Below are 26,808 nucleotides of genomic sequence, written 5' to 3'. Positions count from 1 at the left end.
ATATCTTATAATTAAAATTTAATGACCCGATGATATTATTGAAGTCAAAATCAAAATTTAATAGTATAATTAGAGTGAGTGCACAATGATATAAACGAGAATCAACTTAAAATTCACTAGTAGATGATGTATTTTACTCCTAAAAGAAAAGAGGATCGAGATGATTAGTATTTCTCGAGACTTCGACGATCGTGGGCAAGGTTCTTGTGGTCGCTACGACTGAATTAGGTTCAATGTTTGCGTTGTGGACTCTTTTACATATGTCGATGGACAATATCTTATATTCCCACTCAATTATTAAGAGGTCTCCCCAATGATTCGATGACGCATTCAATTTTAATAATTTGGGCTCGCGGGCAATTTGGCCATTGACGGGGTACACCTCTTTCCTCCCCATGCCGACCTGCTCAACAGGTCATGAGCCATTGCTGGGGTCTTCGATTCCTTTATGTGCTTATGACATGGAGTTGTCTCCTTGTAGTTGGGGTTATAATTAGCAAATCTTCTTGTCACCACCACCTATTCAAATTTAGTTTAAATCCACATGATGAAAAACAAGTATTTTAATCTCATTTATCCAACCGTAAATTATATCAAATTTGGCCAAGTACGTATAAAATATTTTACGTCAAATGATTGTGAACTAAAGAAGTTATAGTAGAAATGTAAGAGTACGAAATTAAATCTTCAATAGAAATACGAAACATAATACCTAAATTGTATGAAGAATTAAAAATTTCTAGAAGTTCAAACACATTCTTTAACTGTCCCTCGATTCATTACTACTGTTGCATGAGTTTTGATTTAATCTAAAGTCGAGTAGGATAATATATCTTTACTCTTATTTTCTTTCGTGACATACGCCCTGACCCAATTTTACCCCAAACTTTGGGTTTAAACTATAAATCCTCGTCCAGCTCAGCCCAAAGCATTTGTTAATCCAAAATTTTATGCATACATTAACACGCCCTCGATTATATTTAAGGTTGGATTGAATAAAATATTTTAACAAAAATATTTTAATATTTTTATTATCTAAAAATTTTAACACGAAATTTTAACAATCGGTCGAATTAGGGATGAGTATTAGTTGGGTTAAGTCAGATTTTAGCTCACTTAACATTCTACACATCTACCAGTAAATCGATCTGATCAGAGTTTCAAAGGTTTCACCTAACTATGGTTATAAATGGGATGAGATAGTTCGCAAATTAATCGAGTTCAATTTGATTAGACCGAGTCAATACTTGAATCAAATACACTTGATTCGAGCTCGAACTAGACTTAAATCTTAACGATTCAAGACGAACTACTTAATACTCTACTCGATAAGTTCGTGAACAACTCAAAGAAAATACTATATTAAAAATTTTGATTTTTTTAAAAATAAATTATTAATAATATCAACATTTACATGTTTTTTAAATGTAATATAAGGTTTTCATATTTTTAAGGTTTGATTTTCAATCGAGGTAAGTTTGAAAATATTTTGAGTTTACGTTTTTTTCGAGCTCGATTTGAGTTTCAAATTTTTATTTCGAATTAAGTTTAATAATTTTAAGTTCGAGAGTTTTCGAATCGAGTCGAGCTTAGCTTTAAACTTTTTGAGTGTAGTCCATTTCAACAATACTCGAATTTGACTTGATCATTTACAATCCTACACCCGACCTATTATTTAGGGTAAAACCTACATCTGGTCTAATGCGACTTGACATAAATATAATTTTTATTTTTATTAAATAAAATAAAAACTAAGTTAAAATATAAAAAAATAAATATTACTGTAATTATCTTCTAAATATAATCGTGAAATTGTGTTTGATTTAACTCAATCTCATCCTTTAAAAAAAATTCAATCCAAATTTAAGTTTTTAATAAACTCTATAAAATTATATTAGATCGAAATCCATTTTCCGTACTCATACGTAGATCCAACGTACGTTGATAACGGGCCCAAAAAATTAAATCAGTCGATTGTTGACTTTTGAACAGATGGACCAAAGGGGTCGTGTATGTATGTAATTATAGCAAATCAATCTGTTTTAATCTTCTAACCGCAGAAACATACGAAGGCATTTCAAAGGAAAACAGAGAAAGTGAAAAAATGATGGCGCCACCGGAAAGTATACGGCGGTGCGCAGTCGTATTGACGCTCGTTGTATCTCTCTACATCTCACGGACGACAGCTATTTACTGCGACGAAGCCGATTGCTACGATCTCCTAGGGTCAGCTCCTTCACAAATTTCACTCTCCGTTCAGTTTTTATTCTTCTTCTTAATTTTAACTTCACTTTCATATTTTATAGGGCTTCTTAAACTGCCAATGCTTCGGAGATCAAGAAAGCTTATTACAAGCTCTCCTTGAAATAGTGTGTTTTTCTTTCTATAGAAAAAAAAAAAGCTTCGATCTCTTTATTGATTTAATTGTATCTTTAACTAGAATTTCTATTGTTTTCCTTTTTAGTCACCCGGAATAGAATCCAGACCCGGAATCTAGAAAGTTCTTTGTGGAAATTGCCAATGCGTATGAGGTAACTACAATCCCTTCTCTTTCAATTTGCTGATTCTTTATCTGCGTCACAGTGAATTTGTGATTTTCTGACATGTGTCTCTCCCTATAATGTGAATTTTTTGGGTTGCAGATATTGAAAGATGAAGCTACAAGGGAGCAGTATGATTATGCAATATCACATCCGGAGGAGGTGAATTTTAAGTTTTTGTTGAAGGCATTTGAAAGTATATTATGCTCTGTGATGTGTGAACCGTGTTTTTTCTTTGGCTTTATCACTCTTGTTACTATCATGGATCATTTGATTTCAATGCAGTTGACCTTATTCTGTAAGATTAATCATGTGTTTTTTCTTTGGCTTTATCACTCTTATTACTATCATGGATCATTTGATTTCAATGCAGTTGACCTTACTCTGTAAGATTAATCATCAAATTTCTGTTTCATTTAGGTGTTCTACAATACTGCTTGTTACTACCGTGCATATTATGGTCACAAAACGGTGAGTATTATTTTATTATGTCTGCAGTTATTAATTATTTTTTTCTGGTTTGGATTAAGGTTTTGGATTTACTTGTTTCTTTCTGTCCTATATACGTGTTTTCTAGGATATACGTGTAGTCCTGGTTGGTGTTCTTCTGATTCTTTCAGTGTTTCAATATTTCAATCAGTTGACCAGATATAATCAGGCGAGTTACCATCAAGTATTATCTAAATATTGCTGCTTTCTGAATGACAGTGTTTGGTGTACATGCTTGATATTGCTACTTGGAAGACTGAACTTTTTGCAATGTGACTTAGTATTTTGCAATGACATTGTCATATCTTCGAGAAGATTTGCTACCAACTCAAGCTTACCTTACTGTTTGTTACCCCAAGAGTAGGCTGTAGAGAGTCAGCAACAAAGATTCAACTCCCCTCTTCAGTATTTTCCAAATGAACTAAATAAAGTTCAAATAGCTTACTGCTAGTTATGATAATAAAAAAGCATCACAGGAGAATTTTGTAGCATAACTGTTTCCAGTGTATGTCACATAGAAATGCTTTCATTTCTCTTCGTTTGACCCTTTAATTGTTTCTCCTGCTTTCCCTTTTCTGGATTAAGGCTGTAGATATCGTTAAGAAGACACCTGCTTACAAAAACAGACTGTGGGCATTGGAACTTGAACGCAGTGGAGGGACCACAAATAAGAAGAAGAGTAACAGGCAAATGGACAAGTATGCTGCATTTACTTTTTTCAGTTTTAGACCATAAAATTATACTCCAATATTTTGGTTTGTTTACACTAGACACATGGAGCAGTGTGGTTTTTGTTTACATTAACCACACATGGAGCAATGTGGTTTTGTTTACATTAAACACACTTTGAGCAATGTGCACATGCCACCCGTTAATCACCTTGTTTTCTTTTTCAATAGAAATTACCCGTATTTTAACTGTAGGAAAAAGGAGGAGGATCTCAGCAAAGAGCTTGAGCTGGACATTAAGGGAGCTGAAAAACTATCCATCTGGGAATTAATTGGTGTCCGTTTCATTCTTCTCCCCTACACTATTGGCAAGGTCAGAATACCAGCTATGAAGCTAAAATAGCTGCAATTTCAGGTTAAGATTAGTAATTTAGTGAATACCAAATATGTTGGTTATAGCTGAGTGTTTGATCTTACTGTTAGTGTAATAGTTATAAAAACTTCAACCGTAGTTTTTTGACTGAAGTAGGTCACTGACTAAATATCTATCTCTCCAGCTATTGTTGTGGTATGGCTGTTGGTTCTGGAGATACAAGGTGAAGAAAGCTCCATATTCTTGGGAAGATGCAGCTTACTTGACTAGAAACTCCCTCAGAGTTCCTCTTGATGCGTGGCTAAACATAGGTAACATTGTTTTAACTTCATTTTGTATAAAACCGACACCTTTTTGGCGGACGTAACTGAGGATTGGTAGATGATAGAATTATATACTGGCATGTGATATTGACATCGTAACTACCAAATATTAATTTTCATTGTTATACTAGTCAGAGTAAATGCTTCATTTCATCAAAGAGTTTGCAAATTACCATATGAATTTGATCGCAACAACATCATCATGGGACCGTGTATGAAGTGCATGCAATAATGATATTTCCTAAAATGGTTTGAGTCAAGGTCTTCTGGACTACTAGATAATACTTATCAAACTCCTGGTTTTATCCATATCTCGTAAATTTAGTATTTTAATTGAGGTTTATTCGTGTCCCTTAGATGAATAAAGCAAGGAAGATCTTATTCAGAGACGGTTATGGATAAAGTCCAACTTAGTTAGCTACCTAGCAGAAATGCGAAAAGAGCAGAAACGCAGAAGATAGGGAAGCGTTATCGCATTGCTTGCACGAGATTGTTTGCGGAAACTTCAACATACTAGACAAATAACCATGTGTTACTCGTATGATGATTCTGGTTTTGTTTACACTTGCAGGAAGAGAAAACGGTTGTTACTGATTACCAAATTTTGATACTGTAAATACCTGAATCTAATTCTTGTAACAGAGTGGTGAAAGCATTGTTTTTTTTAATATTTCTAAATATAAAGTTTAGTTTAGTCATTAGATAGCTATGCTTATATGTTAAGTCTTTCAAGATTTTCAATTCATTCACGTCTTTACACAAAGAAGTGTGTTTTGTCAAAAATTTAATCCGATTCAACTGTAAATATGTGCGCTCAGAATTCATATTTCCATACACTAAGTAGGTCACTTTACAACTAATGGTTATTTTCATTTTTCCAGAAAAACATTTAAAAGATGTGTTAGAAAAATTAAAAATATTTTTTGAAAATGAAATGTGAGATGTTATGTTTTGACCGATTAACTTTGATTCTTCGTGTTACGGTCTAATCTGATAAAGGTGAAGTTGAGTGCAGCATGGTGTTCCATGGAATTGGCTTCTCTCTTCCGAGCTGCCGCCCTTCCCACTGCCCACTTACATCAGCGGACGCCAGCCCCAAAAGTCCACTACCTCAAAATTAATTTTATCTTGCTCGTGTTTACAAATAATCGCCAAAAGCCCAGGTTAGAACAAGAAGAACGACGCCAGTCTCTTCTCTTGAAGCCACCGTTTGTTTCTCTGTTTCATGCACCAAACGCCACTTCGTCACCCATGGCTCGATCACAGGTGAATAAACCCTTTGAAATAATTCTCTTTTTATTGTTTTTTTCCTTTTAATTTCGTTGTTAAAAACTCGTTTTATTTGTTAACAGATTGGATACTTGGTTGCTGTAAATAACAATCTCGAAGAAGACACTTCACTCCCTAAGCTCCCGCTCTTACACGGCCCCAATTCATCGGCCGCAACGATGTTTCCGTTGCCGACAAGAGACTAAGCCGCAAACACATTGCTTTAACCACCACCCCTGAAGGCTCATCCGATTTATTCGTCGTAAAGTTCCGTTCTTTTTCTCTTCTTAATTTATTCCTTCTCTCTCTCCCTCTCTTTTGTTGATCAATTGGTGGAGTTTTCGTAGGAGGGAACAAACCCAGTGGTTGTTAGGTACGGCAAGGTGAGAAAGAAGCTTGCTTCCCTCGAAAATGCTTCTATTAGCAATGGTGATATTGTAGAGCTGATCCCGGGTCATCACCTTTTCAAATACGTATCATCATCTTCAACTGGCGAAAATAAGAGAAGTTTTAATGAGGCTAACAGCGATGGAGAAAACCTGGAACTTGCTGCTAAGAAAAAACGAAATCAAGGTTCCAAAAATGAAGCAAACTCGGCTAATCAGCTGAAGGTATTAAATTTGAAGCTTTTGCTTATACTTTTTTCCTTTAAAAAGGTTTGGTTTTGATGGGTTTGCTATAATTTTGATAGGCAGAGGAGAAAGACAGTAGTAATAAAGAGCATAACTGTGTTGAGGCTATTAGTGGTTCTCAGGTTCCGAATGATAAGTTGCCGCATACATTTCGTCTCTTGAAAGTTCAAGGTTTGCCGGCATGGGCAAATACCAATTCTGTTTCTATAGGGGATGTGATTGAGGTAATGGTATTGGTGATTCATGTTATGATGGCCTTTTTTTACGAATATATCACTGCTTGATTGTTAATGACATTGCAAGAGGGATGTTCTTCTTGCCGTCCTCTCGAATTACATGGTAGATATTGATTGGTTAATATCAGGTGAATTTTCTTCAACTTTTATGGTGCCATCTGTTATTCAGTTCCTTAAGGACTTAGGTTACGATGTTCTTTATTCTATCGATGTCTCATTTTGGTGTAATTCTTGTTGTTTGATTATGAGGCTTTTCTTTTTTTCTTATCCGGTTTATGCTGCTTTCGTACATCTAACAGTGTTCCTGCATCTTGCCTTGTGTAGCATGTCCGAAACTTGCGAAAATTCCCAATGTATTGGTTATTCATGGGGAAGGTGATAGCAGGCTGGATCTTATGAAGGTCAGCTATAGGTCTAAATGTCTCTTTCTATCACTGGAAGCTCGGTTTGTGCATTTTCACATTATTTGTTGTTCCTTATACAGAAAAGGAAGCCTAACAATTGGATTCTACACAAGCCACCATTACCGATTTCATTTGGAACACACCATTCAAAGGCAATGCTCCTTGTGTATCCTAAAGAAGTGAGAGTTATTGTTCATACGGCAAACTTAATATACGTTGACTGGAACTATAAAAGTCAAGGTTTATGGATGCAAGATTTCCCTTGGAAAGATCAAAGTAAATCGATAAAAGGATGTGGATTTGAGAATGACTTGATTGACTATCTCAGCACATTGAAGGTACGAAATTTTTGCACATTCTTTGGATTGGCTCTTATAAACTATTTGAAAATTTTCAGGTTCGACTAATTGCGTCCATCCCTGGATATTCATACGGGTTCTAATATGAAAAAATGGGGTCATATGAAGATGCGTACTGTTCTCTAGGAGTGTGTTTTTGATAAAGAGTTCCAGAGATCTCCTCTAATTTATCAGGTATTGTCGTACTTCGAGTAATGTGTAGTCATGAGGTGATTTGGATTGAATTTTAAAGCTCGGGGTATCAGACTAATGAAGTTTCGTTAAGTTATTGGACTTTTTTTCATGGTATGTATAGATTAAGAGAAGAAAGTAGTATATATCTTGCTTCCACTGATGCCATTTTTTCTAGTTCGGCATATTGTAGTTCTCCTCCCTCGGTTCGTTGGACGAGAAATGGATGGTCGAGCTAGCAACTTCAATGCCATCGGGTTATTCAGAAGATAAAACACCCCTTGGTCTGGGAGAGCCATTGATAATTTGGCCCACTGTTGAGGACGTCAGATGCTCCTTAGAGGTACTATCGAGTAGGTTTCTCAGTGTTAACATTATTTTTTAGGCTTTAAACTAAATTGTTAGTGGTACGAGCTGATGTTGAATAAAAAAACACTACTTCTCATCAAGCGAAGTTCGTTTATATTTGTTATTCTGCATTGTTTCATAGGGTTAATCTGCGTTGTTTCATAGGGTTATTCTGCGTTGTTTCATAGGGTTATGCTGCTGGAAATGCAATTCCAAGTCCGCTAAAGAATGTGGAGAAAGGATTCTTGAAGAATTATTGGGCAAAGTGGAAGGCAAGCCATACCGGCCGCTGGTATATCTATTTCCTCGCTGGTGAAAGATTAAGCTATAAAATATCAATCAGCATTGTTGATCCTTAAGATTTTTCTTTTTTCGGGCGTTTCAGTTGTGCAATGCCACATATCAGGACGTTTATCCGCTACAAGGGACAACAACTGGCGTAAGAATTCATTCAGCCTCTACATCATGCTTTCAAAAGCTTTTAATTTTTAAGAGTTTGTATTGCCTCTACTATATGTTCGACTTCGAGCCACCGAAAAAAAGGGTGTCTGTTTTCTTGTGCTGGTTTCTAAAAGTTTCTTCATGGATGCAGTTGGTTCTTGCTAACTTCTGCAAATCTTAGCAAAGCTGCCTGAGGAGCTCTTCAGAAGAACAATTCTGAGTTGATGATCCGTTCTTACGAGGTACATACATCCTCGATAATCAACAAATGAATGCATTGCTTTTTATTCAACCCTTCAACTTGTTTGTGCTAGCTAAGCATCAAGTTCAACATTATGTTCTGTATAAATCTTTCTAGCTAGGTGTGCTATTTTTACCTTCTCATATCAAAGGAGACGGCTACGAATTTTCTTGTACGTCAAATGGAGGTTCATCAGAGGTAAATGGCTGTTTCCGATTCAATCGCACTCACCTATAGAAGAAAAATGTATGACCATCTCTATTGTTTTGTAAAATCAGGTTATCGTTAAATCAAACACGATCAGCAACTCCGTAGCAACAAAAACGAAGCTAGTAACTCTTGCTTGGCAAGGAAGAAAGACATCTGAAGTAATTCCGTTGCCCGTGCCATACGAACTTCCTCCTGAGCTATACTCATCTGAAGGTCATAAAACTTTGAATCTCGTGCACCATCTTCAATATTTATAAGCTGAATTCCACAATTCATCGAACTCTTTTTCTTCTTCTTTGAAACCCAAAGAGGCGAACCATTTTCCATTGAAGTTGGTTTCTTCGATACAGTCCTTGAAATCAAGGAAAAAGTCCAGAAATACCATGGCATTCCCATACCTAACCAAACCCTAGTCTTCAATGGCCATGTCCTTCATGACAAAAGAGACGACTTATGTGAAATCCTACAAATTTCACGTATTCAATTACTCCTGCCTTCTGATTCCGATAACGATACTAAACACACAACCCAAGTCAATGAGCAACAACCAAGTTCATCCCCGTCAAAGAAAGAACAACTCAATGTCGATATCCCATCATCGAAAACCACAGTCCCCGTCGAAACAGACATGGTTTTACATTCAAAGGAGAAGATTCACGGTCAAACGGAACCCGTCATAGTTAATCAGCTAGTAGTTAAGTCAAACGGAGAGTGCGAGCCGATGGAGAATAACGATATCGCTGTCGCCTACGACAGCATCGGGTTCTAAGAAATTGAAGCTGTTGGTGTTGCCGAAGTGCGGGTCGAAGAAGGTAGCAGTGGAAGTGAATGCGACGGATAATGTTGGGGAGCTGAGGAAAGAGTTGCACCAAAGGCTTCATTTTGATCATTTGCCACAACAAGGCTACTTTTTTATTTATAAACAGAATGTGATGGACGAGAATCGGTCGTTTAGGTGGCATCAAGTTGCCCAAGGTGATACTATTGAGATCTTCAATGGTAATATCACCGCTGGGTCATGATTTTTTTCTTCTTTATATCAGTTGTTGTGTATATCTATTTGTTACACTGAAATGAAATGAATCGTTAACAATCTTGATAATGAAATGATTTTTTTCCTTATCTTTAATACCGATATTTAATGATAATTTTTTAATAACTTATTTATTTAGGAATGAAATGAATAGATTTAAAGAATTATGACATTGTACGAATTAAGTGACCTCAGCGATTAGAATCATACTTGTTTATGAATATATATTATCTTATAATTATCTTTAAATTAATAAAAACATAATTATGACGATAACTTGATAATTAAAGAGCATAACAATAAATAACAGTAACGATTCTTTCTAAAGATTACAGGATCTAATAAATGTATATAGAATGTATGTGTAGTATCGATGATAAAAAAGATTATAGATCATAATTATTACTGCAATCGTTATCCTCTTACATTTATAGAAGATAAAATCTACTTAAACCACATCATGACGTTAGATAATGAAAAGGATGACGACAACACAATGACATGAGTAAACATAGAAATTAAGAGAAAAGCATAAGATGAATTAGATGGGACCAACATAATAAAGTTTGTAAATTTAAAGGGTTAAATTAATTTGAGTTAAAATTAAATTGATTGAATGTGTAAATAATGAAGATTAAATATATTATAATATGAATCTTTAAACTATCATGTCAACAATTTCATTAACTAGTTAATGATAGATGACTTGATTTAAAACAAGTTGAAAGTTTCGTGACAAAAGATTTTGTTCAGTGGTAAAGAAGAGAATGAATCCTATAGTTTAGGGATGAAATAAGGAGTTTACCTTATTTGTATTGTCGCTATCCAAATTGTAGATACTAGTTTTTTTCCCATTTATTTTATTATAATATTATTAATATTATTATTAATATTATTATTCTTATTATTCTTATTATTATTAATTACAAATAATTACAAACACAACAGTAAATCGAGGCCTGTTTTACAAATCCTGGAGCCCAAGCCCAACTTGGTCTAGGCTCAGATGGCCCAGTAATACTCAAAACCCGTTTAAGGTTTCTAAACCCTGGCTCCTACACCGTCGACGGGATTGGAGATGAACAGCCGTCGCTCCACTGCCATATGGTCCAACCATCCACTGCCGACACTCCCGTGCCACGCCCCAAGCCTCGCCGAAGTCTCTAGAAGGCCAGATGGCAGCCCACGTCGCAGTCCTTCGGTGAGTCACCACCGTAGCTTCGGTGACTAACCAAGGTTTCCTCTATTACCCGGTCTGAAGGTAGGTTCGTGGTGGCCTATAAATATGGCCACCGAACCTGCAAAATAAAAGACATTGATAGCAAGCAAGAACCCGAGAACAACCATATATACAACAATAAATGAAGGAAGAGAAGCAACTTACCCTCGGAAAACCTAAACGTCGCCGAAAACCGTGTGAAAACTGAGGTAAAACCGTCGATTTTTTCTAGATCTACTAATTTTGGGGGGGTTTAGGAGAAATAAAAATCGTATTCGGTTTTGGGTTGAAGAGATCTACTATTTGGTGTAAATCTGTAATTTTCGGCCACCGTTCACGGCGATCGGCGTCGGAACAAGGTGGCAAGCGGCTGCTAGAATTCCCTCCGATGAGGGAAGCTAGAGAGAGGGGAGAGGTTCTCTCTCTTAAGAGAGAGAACCAAAGAGGAAAATGAGAAAATCGGTCCTTAAAGGCCGGTTAAATGGGTTTATATACCCTCCCCATACGACATAGTTTTGGGGGAGGGGTGTCTGTGCAATTTAGGGAAAGCGTAAATGTCGTTCGAAGTCCCTCTTAGTTCTGTAATTTTCTAATTCAGTCACTGAAATCAATTTCTGTATTTTTTTATTTGGTCTTTTATTTTTGTTTTATTTTATTTTAATCCTTACCCGAATATTCACATGTAGTTAGGGTAAATAGTATATTTAGTTCCTATTGTTTGAATTAATTTTATTTTAATCCCAAATAATGAATTATGGCTAAATTACATGGTTAGAGAATAAATCTCATAATATTTCGAATTAGAGTGGTAAGTTTTAATACTTTACATTTTAATCACTGTTTTTTTATATATAGTTTTCATTTTTGACCATGAATTTTATATATTTTGCAATTTAATTCTATAATTTTAATTTTCTTTATTTTAGTCATTATTAATTGCAATTTTATTATTACCCTTATGTTTTAATATTTTAAATATATTATTTAATTTTATTTCATATAAATATGTTTAATTAAATTTTAATATTTATTTATTTGCTAATATTTAGAAAGAGGTTGTCTTAAGGTAACTAGATGTCATTTTCTGATATTTTTAAATAAATAAAATATTATATTTACTTTAGCTTTATTTAAATTATTTTATATTGTTATTAATATTTATTTATATCAAAGAAATGGGATGTCTTAAAATAACTAGATGTCCTTTTCTAATATTTTTAAATAAATAAAATATTATATTTAATCTAGTTTTATTTAAATTATTTTTTAGGAAAAATTATCATATATTTTTTTATTTTTTTTTATTTTTTTAATATTAAAGAAATGGGTTGTCTTAAAATAACTAGATGTCATTTTTTGATATTTTTAAATAAATAAATATCCTATATATTTATTATATTTGCAATTGAATATGAAATAACATGATTGTAAATTAAATTTATATTCGAATTCTTAAACTTCCACTATTAGAGACAATTTATAATCTTCAGGGACCAATTTTGGGTGTTGTGGTGGTGCTAATCATTCCCCCAAACGTAATCGACCATGAATCCCTTTTTATTATTAAAAAGAACGAATTTTTGGTTAAACGCAGATCGATTTATCTTTTAACTGATGTTTTCTTAAAAACTCTTTTAAAAAGATGATTTTTTAGGTATTCGACCTACCTAACCCAAAAGGCCGATGATGACTCCCAAAACATTTCAATAAAAACCTTTTATTTATTCACATACTTTTTCCGCCAAGGAAAATTCATGCCCGGGCGAAAATCAGTTACGACAGCTTGGCGACTCCGCTGGGGACCTTGGTCAAACCTAATTAAATTATATATTGTTTCTATTAGTTAGAAATTGAAAATTCAATTTTATTTAATTTATGATTCTTTTGATTTCTTTCAATTTATTTTATACTCTTGTATATTAATATTTAATTTTATTTTTAGATATTAATTTTTGTGTGAAAATTTCTCCTCACACATAACACTTGCATTGCATAATATAAGCTCTATACTTGAGCTCTTTTCCATTTTAAGTGGGAGTGAAAGCGACGTCTTCGTAAGAATTTATTCTCCTTGTCAGACCTAGCAAGTAGCTTTCGGGGTTCATATGCTCTATGTCTTCATGAGAATTTATTCTCCTTGCCAGACATAGGGAAATGTGTCCCCTCGAATTGAATTTAATCTGCTTAAGTATGTAATGGACTATGATTGAGGGTTTGGCAGCCCATGAGGGCACCAACAAGGACAATTCGAGTAACTTTACTCTTAGAACCGAAACCCTGCATATAATAAACCCTAAAAATTTACCCAATCATAGACATTACTGACACCCTGTCCGTAGGTGTTCACAAAGGAGAAATAAGCTCTAGCTTTTAATTTATCTGATTTCATTTTTCTTTTTCCTAAATAAATGCATGCGAACTAGTAATCATGCGGTTAGGTTAGTTTTTCCAAACAAAGCATGAAACTAGAAAGCATGAGGTTAGGATTTATACCATGATAGATATAATCTTTTCTTTCTATTAATTGGTACTAACCATTTTATTTTTTTATTTCTTATACATTTTGCTTTAACTTGTTTATATTGATTTCTTTTGCATTGCATTGGATGATCATGGCATAACCAGAAGGTGTTAATTTGAAAGAGTGTTCATCAAATTGAAAAGTTTTCATAAATGGACAAAAAGTTTTATGATCAAGCAAAATATGATGCAGCCAAGGAATGACATCCTGAGGGAACTTTGAGGATAGAGGAGAGCTATGCACACAATGATCCTGTTAGATTGATACCAAAAGCATTTTATGGTAAGAGTATCAATAGAAGTCTTCAGAAGTAAGGAAGTTTTTATTAAGCTCAAACACGTTTTTGGAAGGATGAAAACAATAAATTAAGTACAAAGATGAGCACCATGTGTGAGGATTTCCAAAAGATCAGTCAAGCCTTTCAAAATGCTGACATAGGAAACACCCCAGAAGAGTGGATAACAGAAGTCACCAAATTGAAAAAGAGCTGCAACATACATGAAGATCTTGTCCAAGAACTCCGTAACCATGAAGATTCCCTCACAAGGGAGAATAAGCAACATTTCCTACAAATCCGAGAGTTAACACAGAAGATGAAGGAAAATGTCATGGAAGAAGCTGCTGTCTAGACAAGCAATATGGCTCATAAGCTGATAGACTTAGCTGACTTTACAAGGAATTGAAGGAGATTGAGAATTCAACTTTTGAGCAGGAAGGGAAACTAACTTGGCTTTAGAGAAGTTAGAAGTGAAGGTTATCCCTATATGTAAAGTTTTGTTTGATGTACCGAAACTTTTTTGTTCAATGAAGGTTGTTTCAAGATGATCACTCTTGAGTAACACCTTTTTCATATATGCATTTGCATCTTTGCATCTTTACATTATCATTTTACATCCACATTTTTGCATTTGTATTTACATTTGTATCTTTGCATTTTCATTTTACATTAGTACTTGTTGAGTTAATCGATTGACGGAATTGGCCAAGAGGGAGTGAATTAGCAATTAAAAAAATTTGGTGGAAGCTTTTGCAGAAAATTGAAAGTAATTGCATAGAGATTTAGAGTGGTTCGACTTTCTCAATCAAAGTCTACGTCCACTACCTTAGCTATCCACACTAAGGATTTTCCAACAAATTCACTAATTTGTTCTTTCTTTTGAGGCCAAAGAGATAACCTTACAACACCCTCAAGAATATACCCCAATTCTTTAGAACACTCTTTCCCAAAGAGAAGATTACAAATTTGCAAACTTTCAAGGAAAACCTCTCAAGGTAAGATGTTTGCACAATTCTAGAACAAGAAAAGAACACTCACAAATAATTACAAATGAGCACAAATGTTGTTCTTTGAAAGCAAAATGAATATTGAAAGGAAAATTGGCTTGATTTGCACAAACTTGGTGTTTGATGCTTTCTCTCTTGTTTCTCTATGATTTCTTGTTGATCAAGGGCTTCAGAACTTGTTTAAATACACCTTGAATCACTTCTGAACGTTGGGGATGATTAGTGAAGATCATATAGCCGTTTTAGTGTGAAAACAATTAATAAAACAACTTAGAGCGTGGGGGGAATCGGTACCCCCTATGGGGAATCGGTTTCCCTAAGTGTAAAATTCAAATATTTCGACCATTATACAAGGGGGAATCGGTACCCCCTGGGGGGAATCGGTTCTCTCCGAGCATACTGGAATTCTCGGAGCCAAACCATTCAGGGGGAATCGGTACCCCCTTAGGGGGAAATCAGTTCCCTCTGAGCAATCTGGAATTTTTGGCTTTGAAATGGTTCGAAATACTTTGTAAAATAATTTTGAAATTGTTTTAAGATTAAAACTTAATTTTACACTTTGAGTAAGGATTAAAAATGATCTTTGAAAGATTTGGAGTAATGTTTTGATATTCTAATAATTCTATCGAATATACTTAGAAAATCATTTGGAAAATCTTAAAATTCATTTAACTTAATTTGTTATATCTAAATATCAAAATGTTTTCAACAATCTCCCCCTTTTTGATATAACAAAACATTTTAGTAATTTTAATAAGCAAACACTAAACATAATATCCGGTCTACTTGCAGTTAGATAAAGTAGAGATCCAATCATTGACCTATATAATTTAACATCTACACATTTACCTCCTTCATCTAAGTCAAGCTTTGTTGAAGAGCCCATTGGAGTGTCACGAGGTTTCCCATTTTCCAGTCCAAACTTCTTGAGCATATCTTTGACGTACTTAGCTTGATTGATGAAGATGCCATCTTTTCTTTTCTTGATTTGGAGTCCCAAGAAAAATGAGAGCTCCCCCATCATGCTCATCTCAAACTCACTTTGCATTAGCTTAGAAAATTCTTGGCAAAGAACATCATTAGTAGAACCAAATATTATATCATCAACATAAATTTGAACTACTAATAAATCTTTACCTTTATGCTTCAAAAACAATGTAGTGTCAACCTTCCCTTTTGAAAAACCTTTTTCAATTAAAAAATTTGACAATCTTTCATACCAAGCTCTAGGAGCTTGCTTTAAACCATAAAGAGCTTTTGTCAATTTTAAAACATGATCCGGAAAATTTGAATCTTCAAAACCTGGAGGTTGTTCCACATACACTTCTTCTTTTATAAAACCATTTAAAAATGCACTTTTAACATCCATTTGATATAATTTAAATTCATTGAAACATGCAAATGCTAATAACATTCTAATTGCTTCCATCCTAGCTACGAGAGCATATGTTTCATCATAGTCTATGCCCTCTTCTTGAGTATACCCTTGAGCAACAAGTCTAGCCTTGTTTCTCACTATATTACCATTCTCATCAAGCTTATTTTTAAATACCCATCTAGTACCTACAGTAGATTTATTTCTAGGCCTTTCAACTAATGTCCATACTTTACTTCTCTCAAATTGATTTAACTCTTATTGCATAGCCATAATCCAATGTTCATCATTTAATGCTTCTTTAATATTCTTAGGCTCTATGCATGAATTAAATGCAACATAATTACAAATATTTCTAAGAGAAGATCGAGTTGTTACCCCTTTTGATGGATCACCTATAATTTTACCATCCTTGACATAGTTGTACTCTCTTGGATAAGATACTTCACTTTCTTCAATGGTTGGATTCTCAAGAGGATCATGAGTTTCCTCATTTTTCGTTTCTTCATTTGATGATGGTTCTCCAACGTCATGTCTAACGTCATTTGTATTTATAACACCTACATCATCATTCATACAAGAATCCTTCCTCGGAAGGGGATTATCATCGAAAACAACATGTATAGACTTTTCTACAACTAAAGTTCTTTTATTAAATACACGATAGGCTTTAGAATTTAAGGAATAACCCAAAAAAATTCCTTCATCACTTTTAGCATCAAATTTGCCAAGGTTTTCTTTACCGTTGTTTAAAACAAAACATTTACATCCAAAAGGATGAAAATAACTAATGTTAGGCTTTTTATTTTTGAAAATTTCATATGGAGTTTTCTTTAAAATTGGCCTAATCATTACTCGATTTACAATATAACAAGCAGTATTTGTGGCTTCCGCCCAAAATATTTTGGCAAATTATTTTCACAAAGCATGGTTCTAGCCATTTCTTCTAAAGTTTGATTTTTCCTCTCAACAACTCCATTTTGTTGAGGGGTTCTAGGTGCTGAAAAATTATGGCTAATACCGTTAGAGTTACAAAATTCAGTAAATCCAATATTTTTAAATTCAGTTCCATGATCACTCCTAACACTAGTTATAGAGTAACCTTTTTCATTTTGGATTACTTTTGAAAATGTGATGAATTGTTCTAATGCTTCATATTTAGTATTTAAAAATAGAACCCAAGTATATCTAGAATAGTCATCTACCAAGACAAATGCATATTGTTTTCAACCCAAGCTAGTAGTTCTAGTTGGCCCAAAAAGATCTAAATGGATCAATTGTAAAACTCTACTAGTTGATACATCATTAATGAATTTAAAAGAAACTCGCTTTTGTTTTTCTTTAGCACAAGCATCACAGATTTTTATCATTATCAAATTTAAGCTTAGGCAACCCTCTTACTAGGTCTCCTTGAATTAACCGTTGCAAAACACTCATACTAGCATGTCCTAGTCTTCTATGCCATAACCAACTATCATGTTCATCCTTAGCAACTAGGAATAAATTAGTCATATCAAAAGAATCTAAATGCACCATGTATATGTTTCCTATTCTATGACCAACAAGCATAATCCGATTAGATGCAATGTCAATGACTTTACAACCATTAATTTCAAATAAGACATTGATTCCTTTATCTTATAATTGACTAATACTCAATAGATTATGCTTTAATCCATTCACATATAAAACATTATGCAATGTTGATTATAGAGAGTAAGAGCACATGCATAAAGTTTTTGAAAATGTTATGCATTAAAACTTTATAATATTTAAACAAAAATCTATGCATAAACATTAAAAATTTCAGATCAAAATTTTGCAAAACCAAAGTTCTTGAAAAATTAATATCAATTATTAAAGAGATATCAATTATATTTTAAAAAATAATTTTGACCAAAAATTAATATGATGAACTAGAGTTTATAAAAAAATTACCATGTTCATCATACAATATTTTTCAACATACATGAGACAAAACATAATCATTTAGAATTATTTAACATTTAAAACCTCATGCATGCATAGAATAAATGAGCAACCAAATAAAAAAAATTAAGTTTAGAGGTTACCCATTACTTTTTCATGTGTGGCTAGAGCATCTTGAATATCATCAACTTCATCACCATTGCTCCCACACACCTACAAGAGACATTTAAGTAGATTTTGGTATCCAAATTGCTTTGGATCCTTGAACATTAGTTTCAATGCCTCTTGTTCCTTTTGGAATCCATACTTGTGTAATTTTAAATCGTTTTCCTTTCTTTAAAGGACAAGTATGTTCCTTATGACCATGATAATGACAATGTGAACATATTGTCATTATTGAAATAGATGAATTATTTAGAATGATCTCTTTTTCTTTTGTTAAACATTCATGCTTATCTTTTAAATTGAAATTTTCTTTTTCAATATTTTCAAATTTCATTTTTGAGAGTTCTAAATCCTTCTTCAAGATTTCATTTTGATTTTCAAAATCTATTTTCATTTCTAGAAGAAGTTTGTTTAATTTGAAAATTTCTTTTTCAAAGTTTTCAGATTTTATTTTTGAAAGCTCTAACTCCTTTCTCAACATTTCATTTTGATTTTCCAAGTATGTTTTAGCTTTCAAAACAAGATCATTTTTAGCAATAAATTTAGAAATCAATTTATTGTATTTGGAGTTCATGGTCTCAAACTCCGAAAATAATTTATCATAAGCATCTTGTAACTCATTAAAAGATTTTGAATTTGATATATTTGAGTTAGAAGATACCTTTGGCTCTGTGAGAGCTAATAGAGACTTCACTTTTATTGGTTCTTGTTCTTTCTTGTCTCTATAGATCTCCTCAAGCTTATCCCATATTTTCTTGGCACTTGAACAAGAAGAAACTCCTTTATATACATTAGGATCAATTTCACAACACAACATGTGCATAGCCTTTGAGTTTTGTTGAGCTTCATTCCGTTCTTGAATACTCCACTTCTCTGCCTTCTTAGTAGGAGAGGAATATCCTTTCTTGATTATCATCAAAGCTTCAATATCAAATGCTTTGATGAATATCATCATACACCTCTTCCAATGACGATAATTTGTTCCATTGAAGTGTGGAGGCACGTCAATTGGTCTGGATTCTTCCAAGGAGAATGAACTGGAAGTGGACGCCATCTTTATTGATTTAACTCTTCCCGGATCAACTTAAGAGGCGATTAAACCTTCAAATGAGTTAGGCTCTGATGCCAATTGTTGAGTTAATCGATTGACGGAATTGGCCAAGTGGGGGTGAATTGGTAATTAAAAAAATTTGGTGGAAGCTTTTGCAGAAAATTGAAAGTAATTGCACAACGATTTAGAGTGGTTCGACTTTCTCAATCAAAGTCTACATCCACTACCTTAGCTATCCACACTAAGGATTTTCTAACAAATTCACTAATTTGTTCTTTCTTTTGAGGCCAAAGAGATAACCTTACAACACCCTCAAGAATATACCCCAATTCTTGAGAACACTCTTTCCCAAAGAGAAGATTACAAATTTGCAAACTTACAAGGAAAACCTCTCAAGGTAAGATGTTTGCACAATTCTAGAACAAGAAAAGAACACTCACAAATAATTACAAATGAGCACAAATGGTGTTCTTTGAAAGCAAAATGAATATTGAAAAGAAAATTGGCTTGATTTGCACAAACTTGGTGTTTGATGCTTTCTCTCTTGTTTCTCTATGATTTCTTGTTGATCAAGGGCTTCAGAACTTGTTTAAATACACCTTGAATCACTTCTGAACGTTGGGGATGATTAGTGAAGATCATATAGCCGTTTTAGTGTGAAAACAATTAATAAAACAGCTTGGAGCGTGGGGGGAATCGGTACCCCCTATGGGGAATCGGTTTCCCTAAGTGTAAAATTCAAATATTTCGACCGTTATACAAGGGGGGAATCGGTACCCCCTGGGGGGGAATCGGTTTCCTCCGAGCATACTGGAATTCTCTGAGCCAAACCATTCAAGGGGAATCGGTTCCATCTGAGCAATCTGGAATTTTTGGCTTTGAAATGGTTCGAAATACTTTGTAAAATTATTTTGAAATTGTTTTAAGATTAAAACTTAATTTTCAACTTTGAGTAAGGATTAAAAATGATCTTTGAAAGATTTGGAGTAATGTTTTGATATTCAAATAATTCTATCAAATATACTTAGAAAATCATTTGGAAAATCTTAAAATTCATTTAACTTAATTTGTTATATCAAAATATCAAAATGTTTTCAACAGTACTTTTATGTTTACTTTTGTATTGCACAATTTTGCATTCACATCTTTGCATTTTTTACATTTTTATTTATATTTTCATTTACATCTTTGCATAATTACATTTTGTTTCAAACTATTTTACATGCATTTAATCGTGAAAATATGGGAATAATTCGTGGAGGATTCCATGACAGAATTTTTGAAATTAAATTGGAGCTAACTTGGTCTTCCTAAAGAAGGATAATAGCGATGAACGAGATGTTAGCAAGGGTTGGTAGAATCAAAATACTCCAAGAGCAACTTATCAAGACTCAACAAGAGATGATTGATCAAGTAAAAAAGTTCCAGTGTGATTTAAATGAACAAATGGATCAAGCAAAAAAATTCCAAGATGATTCAAAAGAGCAAATGACAAAACTAATGGATATGGTGAATATTGTGATCCATGGAGAGAAACCCTTAGAGAATCCTGTTGTAACAGATTTGAATGAGATTATGAATTTTAGTGGTATAGCCAATGCAATGGAAACAAACAACCAAGAACTTGTCAAGAAATATGGAAATCCAATATGGCTCCCAGAAAATGCGACAGAGATCAAGTTGAAGCGAGGCATAGAAGAGGTTCAAAAGCCATTAAAGGAAGCTAAGAAAAAGCAAAAAGAAAGTGATACCTCTCATTCCAATTCCAATCCAATATTCAGACTTGTTACATTTTCTCTTTGAAAGTGGTCTTGTAACACTCTTTCCTCCTAGAGCTTATTCTTAATATCCAAATTGGCATGATGTCAAAGATTTATGCAATTATCATTCTGGAGATTTCAGTCACTCTACGAAAAATTGTATAATTTTGAAATTAAAAATCCAAGATCTTATAATAGAAGGGTTGCTATGTTTTGAAGATGGGAAACCTAAGCTCCTCAAAAACACAGAACTGATCGATAAAAAGAAATATTCGAATTACTGTCTGTCTCATGATGTTGGTCAAAAATCAAACATTCAAAGAAAACATTTTGGTCACCAGTCACAAGGTCTTCAAGAAAGCAAAGTAAACAATTGTAAAGAGACAGTGATGTCAAGGGAGATTTTACCCCGTTTTCCTTCGGTTTCATATAGCAAATTATATTACAAGTTGCTCCAAGCTCAAATTATTGCTCCATGTCAAACTAAGCCTTTATTGCTTCCATACCCGAGTTGGTATAATGAGAAACTCTCTTGTGACTATCATGCTGGAGCCCGAGGACACTCCATAGAGAATTGTGGTAATTTCAAACGGCGAGTTCAAGACCTTTTGGTTCAGGGAATCATGGAAGTGGATGTTAACAATCATTCCATTTTGGTCAGACAATTGGGATTCAACCACCAAAATGAAGTTAATAGGGTCAAGGCAAATGAAGATCATACATGAGAATATATTGAAAAGAAAAAAGGCAAAACTAAATAAGGTGAAGTATGTATGGTAGATTTTTCTAAAAACAAGTGAGGCAGGGGAAATTTAATGAGTCTATCAAATTTCTAAAAACAAGTGAGGCAGGGGAAATTTAATGAGTCTGACGAATACTACACCAACCATAGTTGTAATTAGCATTCAGAAACAAGACAAAATTGTCATCACCAAGGAAATTTGTTCTGGATCTAAAATTGAGCCCAATTTCCAGCCAGAGAAGAAAAAGATGATGATGGGATTTTACCAAGAAACGGCTTAAAAAGAAGCAAAGATTTGTGCATCTGAGGGTTTATCAAAAGCAGTTACCCAAGGAATGATCAAGAATGACAGGATAAGAGGCACCGACAATACTAACGTTGAGAAAGAAGCTATGATCAATACAGTGAGGTCTTATTCAGCTTATTATGGGGCCAAACCTTATAGAATGACCCGAGAGAAGATTCACGTCGTTGAAATTCCAATGACATATGAAGAACTGCTCCCATTACTAGTTTGACAAAATTTTGTGACTCGAGTTTAGTCTAAACCGAAAGAACCCCCATTTCCTGAAGGGTATGATGTTAATGCAATATGTAGCTACCACATGGGAAGTTCAGGCATACTATTGAGAATTGTGGAGCTTTGAAGCGCAAGGTTCAGAATATAATAGAATCAGGGGCATGGATATTCGAGGAATGATGTGGCAAGCTAAACAAAATAAGTGGAAGTTATTATATACCACTGTAGTACCTTTCTATTTTCAGCAACTTGTTTGAACATGTTTTTTGTGCCTTTCTCCGCCTTTTGTGCAATAAATAATTTTGTGTTTCTTTTAAGGTTATGAGCATTGAATCAATTTTGCAATCTTGCAGTTCTTTGAATATCAACTGGATTAAAAAACTCTTTAAATGATTAGAGTTATAATCTTTGACAAAATATCAAGATTGAAAACCAGAAAAACAAGGACCCTTGACCTTACCTCAGAAGAAATATACCCAAACACTACCCTTTCCACAAAAATGAGAGAGTTTTCTCCAATATAAGGAATTAGGCAAAAGGCTTGGTATTTATATATAAAGGTGTATAATGTGGGGCATCTTGTATAACATTGCAAAAATGAAACTTTGACAAATCTAGTCTAATTCAGCTAGCCAAATGACACGAGTTTTTAAAAAGGAAGACCTGTTATAGTCTATTTCACACACATACACACAGAAATCTGGTTATTAGATCGGTGTTTTCACACTTCTTTATCAAGGATTTCAGAGAATTGAAATGAAAGTATTCTAGAAGGTCTAGTAACCATTATGCTAGATTATGTTATTTTGTACGTATCTAGTTAAAGATACCAAGTCAAAGAAAGTGAGGTATGTGACAATGTTCACAAAGAGAGAGAGGATTGACATCTTAAATAGATTTAACCATAAAAAATAGGAAAGTCGTCCTGAAACCAAACCAAATTTTGGATACTTGTCAAAGAGCTATAATTCTTAAACATTTATGAATTGTTGATTTTTTTGATATTCTTTGAGCTCATGCACATGATTTGATTCTATTGTAAACCTGTAAGAAGCAATCCTTTACAAAATTCTTTCATTCTTCGATAAAGAAATGAGGAAAAATATTTTCAAACAGGACAGTCTCAAATGAGGAAGGTCCTTAATGCAAGTTGTTCCCTATTCTACCTCTATTGAAGAAAAAGAATGAGCGAGGCCAGAATGATGAAGCATTTCACTTTCTTAAACGCAAGTGGTCCAAGAAGCCAGAAAGTTTGCAGAATTGATCTTATAACAATCTCCTATGACATTATTAGCAACTCATCAAGAAAGATTATCCTATTTAAAAGGGGCACTTATCTCATGCTGATGATGATAAGCATCACTAACTTCCCTCAGCCACCAATCCATGTCCCTTAACAGATCCTCCGATCACAAAGCTATAAGTCCCATTAGGTGTATTATGGGAATGAACAAGTCCACTACCTACACTATGGTTATATCGTGATACTGGCTCAAGTTTTGATACATCATTAATGCCTCTTTCATGTCGATCATTTTCCTTATCAGGATTATATTAATTATGTCCTTCAGAAGATTGCTAAACTTGAAATTCAGAACTTATAGGTACATAATAAGACATTGGAACATATTCTACACTTGTAGGCCTTTTATATGGGATAACATTGGTTACAAGATTCCAAAAGTAAAGATAACCAATTTTACCATCAACTAAACCTTACCATGGTTTGGGAAGAGTGAGATATGGAGGTGCGTATCTTAGAGCAATAGAAGAGGCAATCATTGTAGCAGTCATTGCAAGAAAAGGCACCAACAAAAATCCTCGAGTCCATCCCGGTGATGTCTATTTCTTTTGGTAAGGTTGTTACACGGGATGCCACCAACAACAAGGTCAAATCCACCAAATCTACTCATTAATTGCTCCAACCGATCACCATTCGGTTCTTGCACATGTGTTTTCAAAGGTATGTTGAGCCGGTAGAGGACCAAGCCACATACAAAACCTCTGCAGCACCGATCCCAGAGAAAAGAGACAGAACTTTGATACCTTTGGGGAACATGTCTCTTAAGACCGAAAGACGATAAGCCATTGTGTCAGCCTGGAATGGATTACCAAGCGATTTATACCATTCTGTCCGACTAGATCCTTCCGGATCCAAAAAATGGGCACCACATTCATAAGAGGCACATATCTCAGACATTTCCGTCAGAATGATTGATTACTTCTTAAGTTTGTGACAACATGAAGAGAATCCTTCAATTTACTTAATAAAAATTGCATTTTAGTGATACCCAAATGAGAGCATTCGAGATTAACAGATTTGTGGCACAAATAAAGCCACGAGTACCCACAATGGGGCATTATTCAAGTTGGACCTCTTGGAAATCATGAGATTCAAAGACAATAAACATTGAGAATAAACTTTACAGTTTAGAATGTTGAGACATCTTGAAAGCTCATTTCATACATAAATGATCTATATGGGGCATTTTGAAAGCTCACATCAGTATAAAAATTTGGGATATTTTGAAAGCTCGCATCAACAAGAAGAAAATGCTAGGGCATGCTGAAATCCTATTTCAAACAGAAATAGGAATGTTGAATGCATTCTGAACATTCAAATCAGTAAATGTTGGGGCATACTGAAGGCCCATATCATCTTATGGAAAGATTATAGAATTGAGCAAATATTTCCAAAGAGATAGAAATATATGAAGAATGAAAATGGTGAAACAATGACAGTCGAGCTGATTATACATAATTGCTTTGTTCATCATACAGTTGCATTAATCTAGTGATTCGATGCTGGCAAGCCCAAAGAATCCCACTTGTGGTCTCATTAAGTTTTATTCTTAAGTGACGTCATACAAAAAGCTTCGAACACTATACAAAGAGCTTCACTGGCAAGAAATCTGGGCAGAAGCCATAGGAAAGGATGAATGTGTTGTCAAATGTTTTACGAACATCTGTGCAGAAGCCACATGAAAGGATGAATGTGTTGTCAAATGTTCTACGAACCAGTGATTATGGTGCTGAACCAATGTTGCAATCATATGATATTTCCATTTGTTGACCCAAGATGAAGTTTGACTTCTTTAAAACCAAGGTTAGAAGTGAGATATGATGAAGATTTATTTCCACAGAAGGGGAGCTGAAATTTTAACAACAAGAAACTAGTGGAGCCAATTAAGATTGAACAATAGGTTGTTGTTAAATATCACAACATGATAGGTCTAAATGGATTTGTTCGAGATTTGATTAGATGTGGAGACATGAAAGCAATTAGGATAAATCCTCCTTGTGATGTGTTTCAAGAGCCAAATTAGAATAGACACTGCTCTCCTAATTAATCTATGCTAAGTTAGGCATATCTACATCTACATTCTTTAAAGATGATAGATTCATTCTTCAAAGATGATAGATTCTCTTTTCAAATATGATAGATTCTCTTTTCAAAGATGAAAGCTTTATTGGATTTCTACACAAGTTCAGACGAAGAAAGTCGATGTTGTCAAAGACAAAAATGGGGGCATCAAGGTCATAATTCTGACTATAGCAAGAGTTCCACAAATGAAACATTTCTTATGAGACTTTAATTCAAATGAATTAGACACAAAGATACAAGTTGATCAGATGGTTCTTCAGAAATGCAAGCTTGATAGCATAAGTTGATACACTGATATATGCAGAAAACCTTGTAAACAAATAACTAAGTGAAGGAAGACCGAGTTCGCCACTTTGAAGTCAAATGAAGATTGCATCAACATTCATGCATTCATAAGAACATCATTTGCACAATAGACAATGCATTACATTGATACATTTGATTGCATTCAAATATAAAGTTTTATAGATCTTCGTATGAAAAAAGAAGATTCATGATGGAAAATACCTTACAAAGGGAAGGTAGAATTCAAATCACATCAGGAGAGGTAAACATCTGAAGAATATATGATCGCAATCCACAAAAGAAGAATTATTTTGGGGCATGTTACCCAATCAACAAGTTATTTTGAAAAATGAGAAAATGATTTCCAAAGTTTCTCATTTAATCTTTTCTGAAAATGAAATTATTGAATAGTAAGAAACCGATTTCCAAAGTTTCTTACTTAGTAAACTATTTCGGGTCATCTGTAAGACCTTCAGTGCATGATGTTTTCAAAACCTTCAGGTCATCTGTAAGACCTTCAGTGCATGATGTTTTCAAAACCTTCGGGTCATCCATAAGACCTACAGTGCAGGATGTTTTCAAAACCTTCGAGTCATCCATAAGACCTACAATGCAGGATGTTTTCAAAACCTTCGGGTCATCTGTAAGACCTTCAGCGCATGATGTTTTCAAAACCTTCGGGTCATCTATAAGACCTTCAGTGCATGATGTTTTCAAAACCTTCGGGTCATCCATAAGACCTACAGTGCAGGATGTTTTCAAAACCTTGGGGTCATCCATAAAACTTACAGTGCAGGATGTTTTCAAAGCCTTCGGGTCATCTGTAAGACCTATA

The 26,808-nt window shown here is 34.1% G+C and overlaps 3 pseudogenes; all 3 read left to right on the top strand.

Annotated features, from left to right (window-relative positions):
- The first annotated feature begins 2,051 nt into the window (after window positions 1–2,051).
- On the top strand, window positions 2,052–5,060 carry LOC120127524 (annotated as a pseudogene).
- A 279-nt stretch (window positions 5,061–5,339) lies between these two features.
- Window positions 5,340–9,057, top strand: LOC120127514 (annotated as a pseudogene).
- LOC120128109 lies at window positions 8,967–9,726 on the top strand (annotated as a pseudogene).
- The last annotated feature ends 17,082 nt before the right edge of the window (window positions 9,727–26,808 follow it).

This window comes from Hibiscus syriacus, unplaced genomic scaffold, assembly GCF_006381635.1.
Source record: "Hibiscus syriacus cultivar Baekdansim isolate YM2019G1 unplaced genomic scaffold, ASM638163v2 tig00001478_pilon, whole genome shotgun sequence".
Classification (NCBI taxonomy): domain Eukaryota; kingdom Viridiplantae; phylum Streptophyta; class Magnoliopsida; order Malvales; family Malvaceae; genus Hibiscus; species Hibiscus syriacus.
The sequence above is the reverse complement of the archived record's forward strand: the minus strand, read 5'-3'. Positions and strand labels throughout refer to the sequence as shown.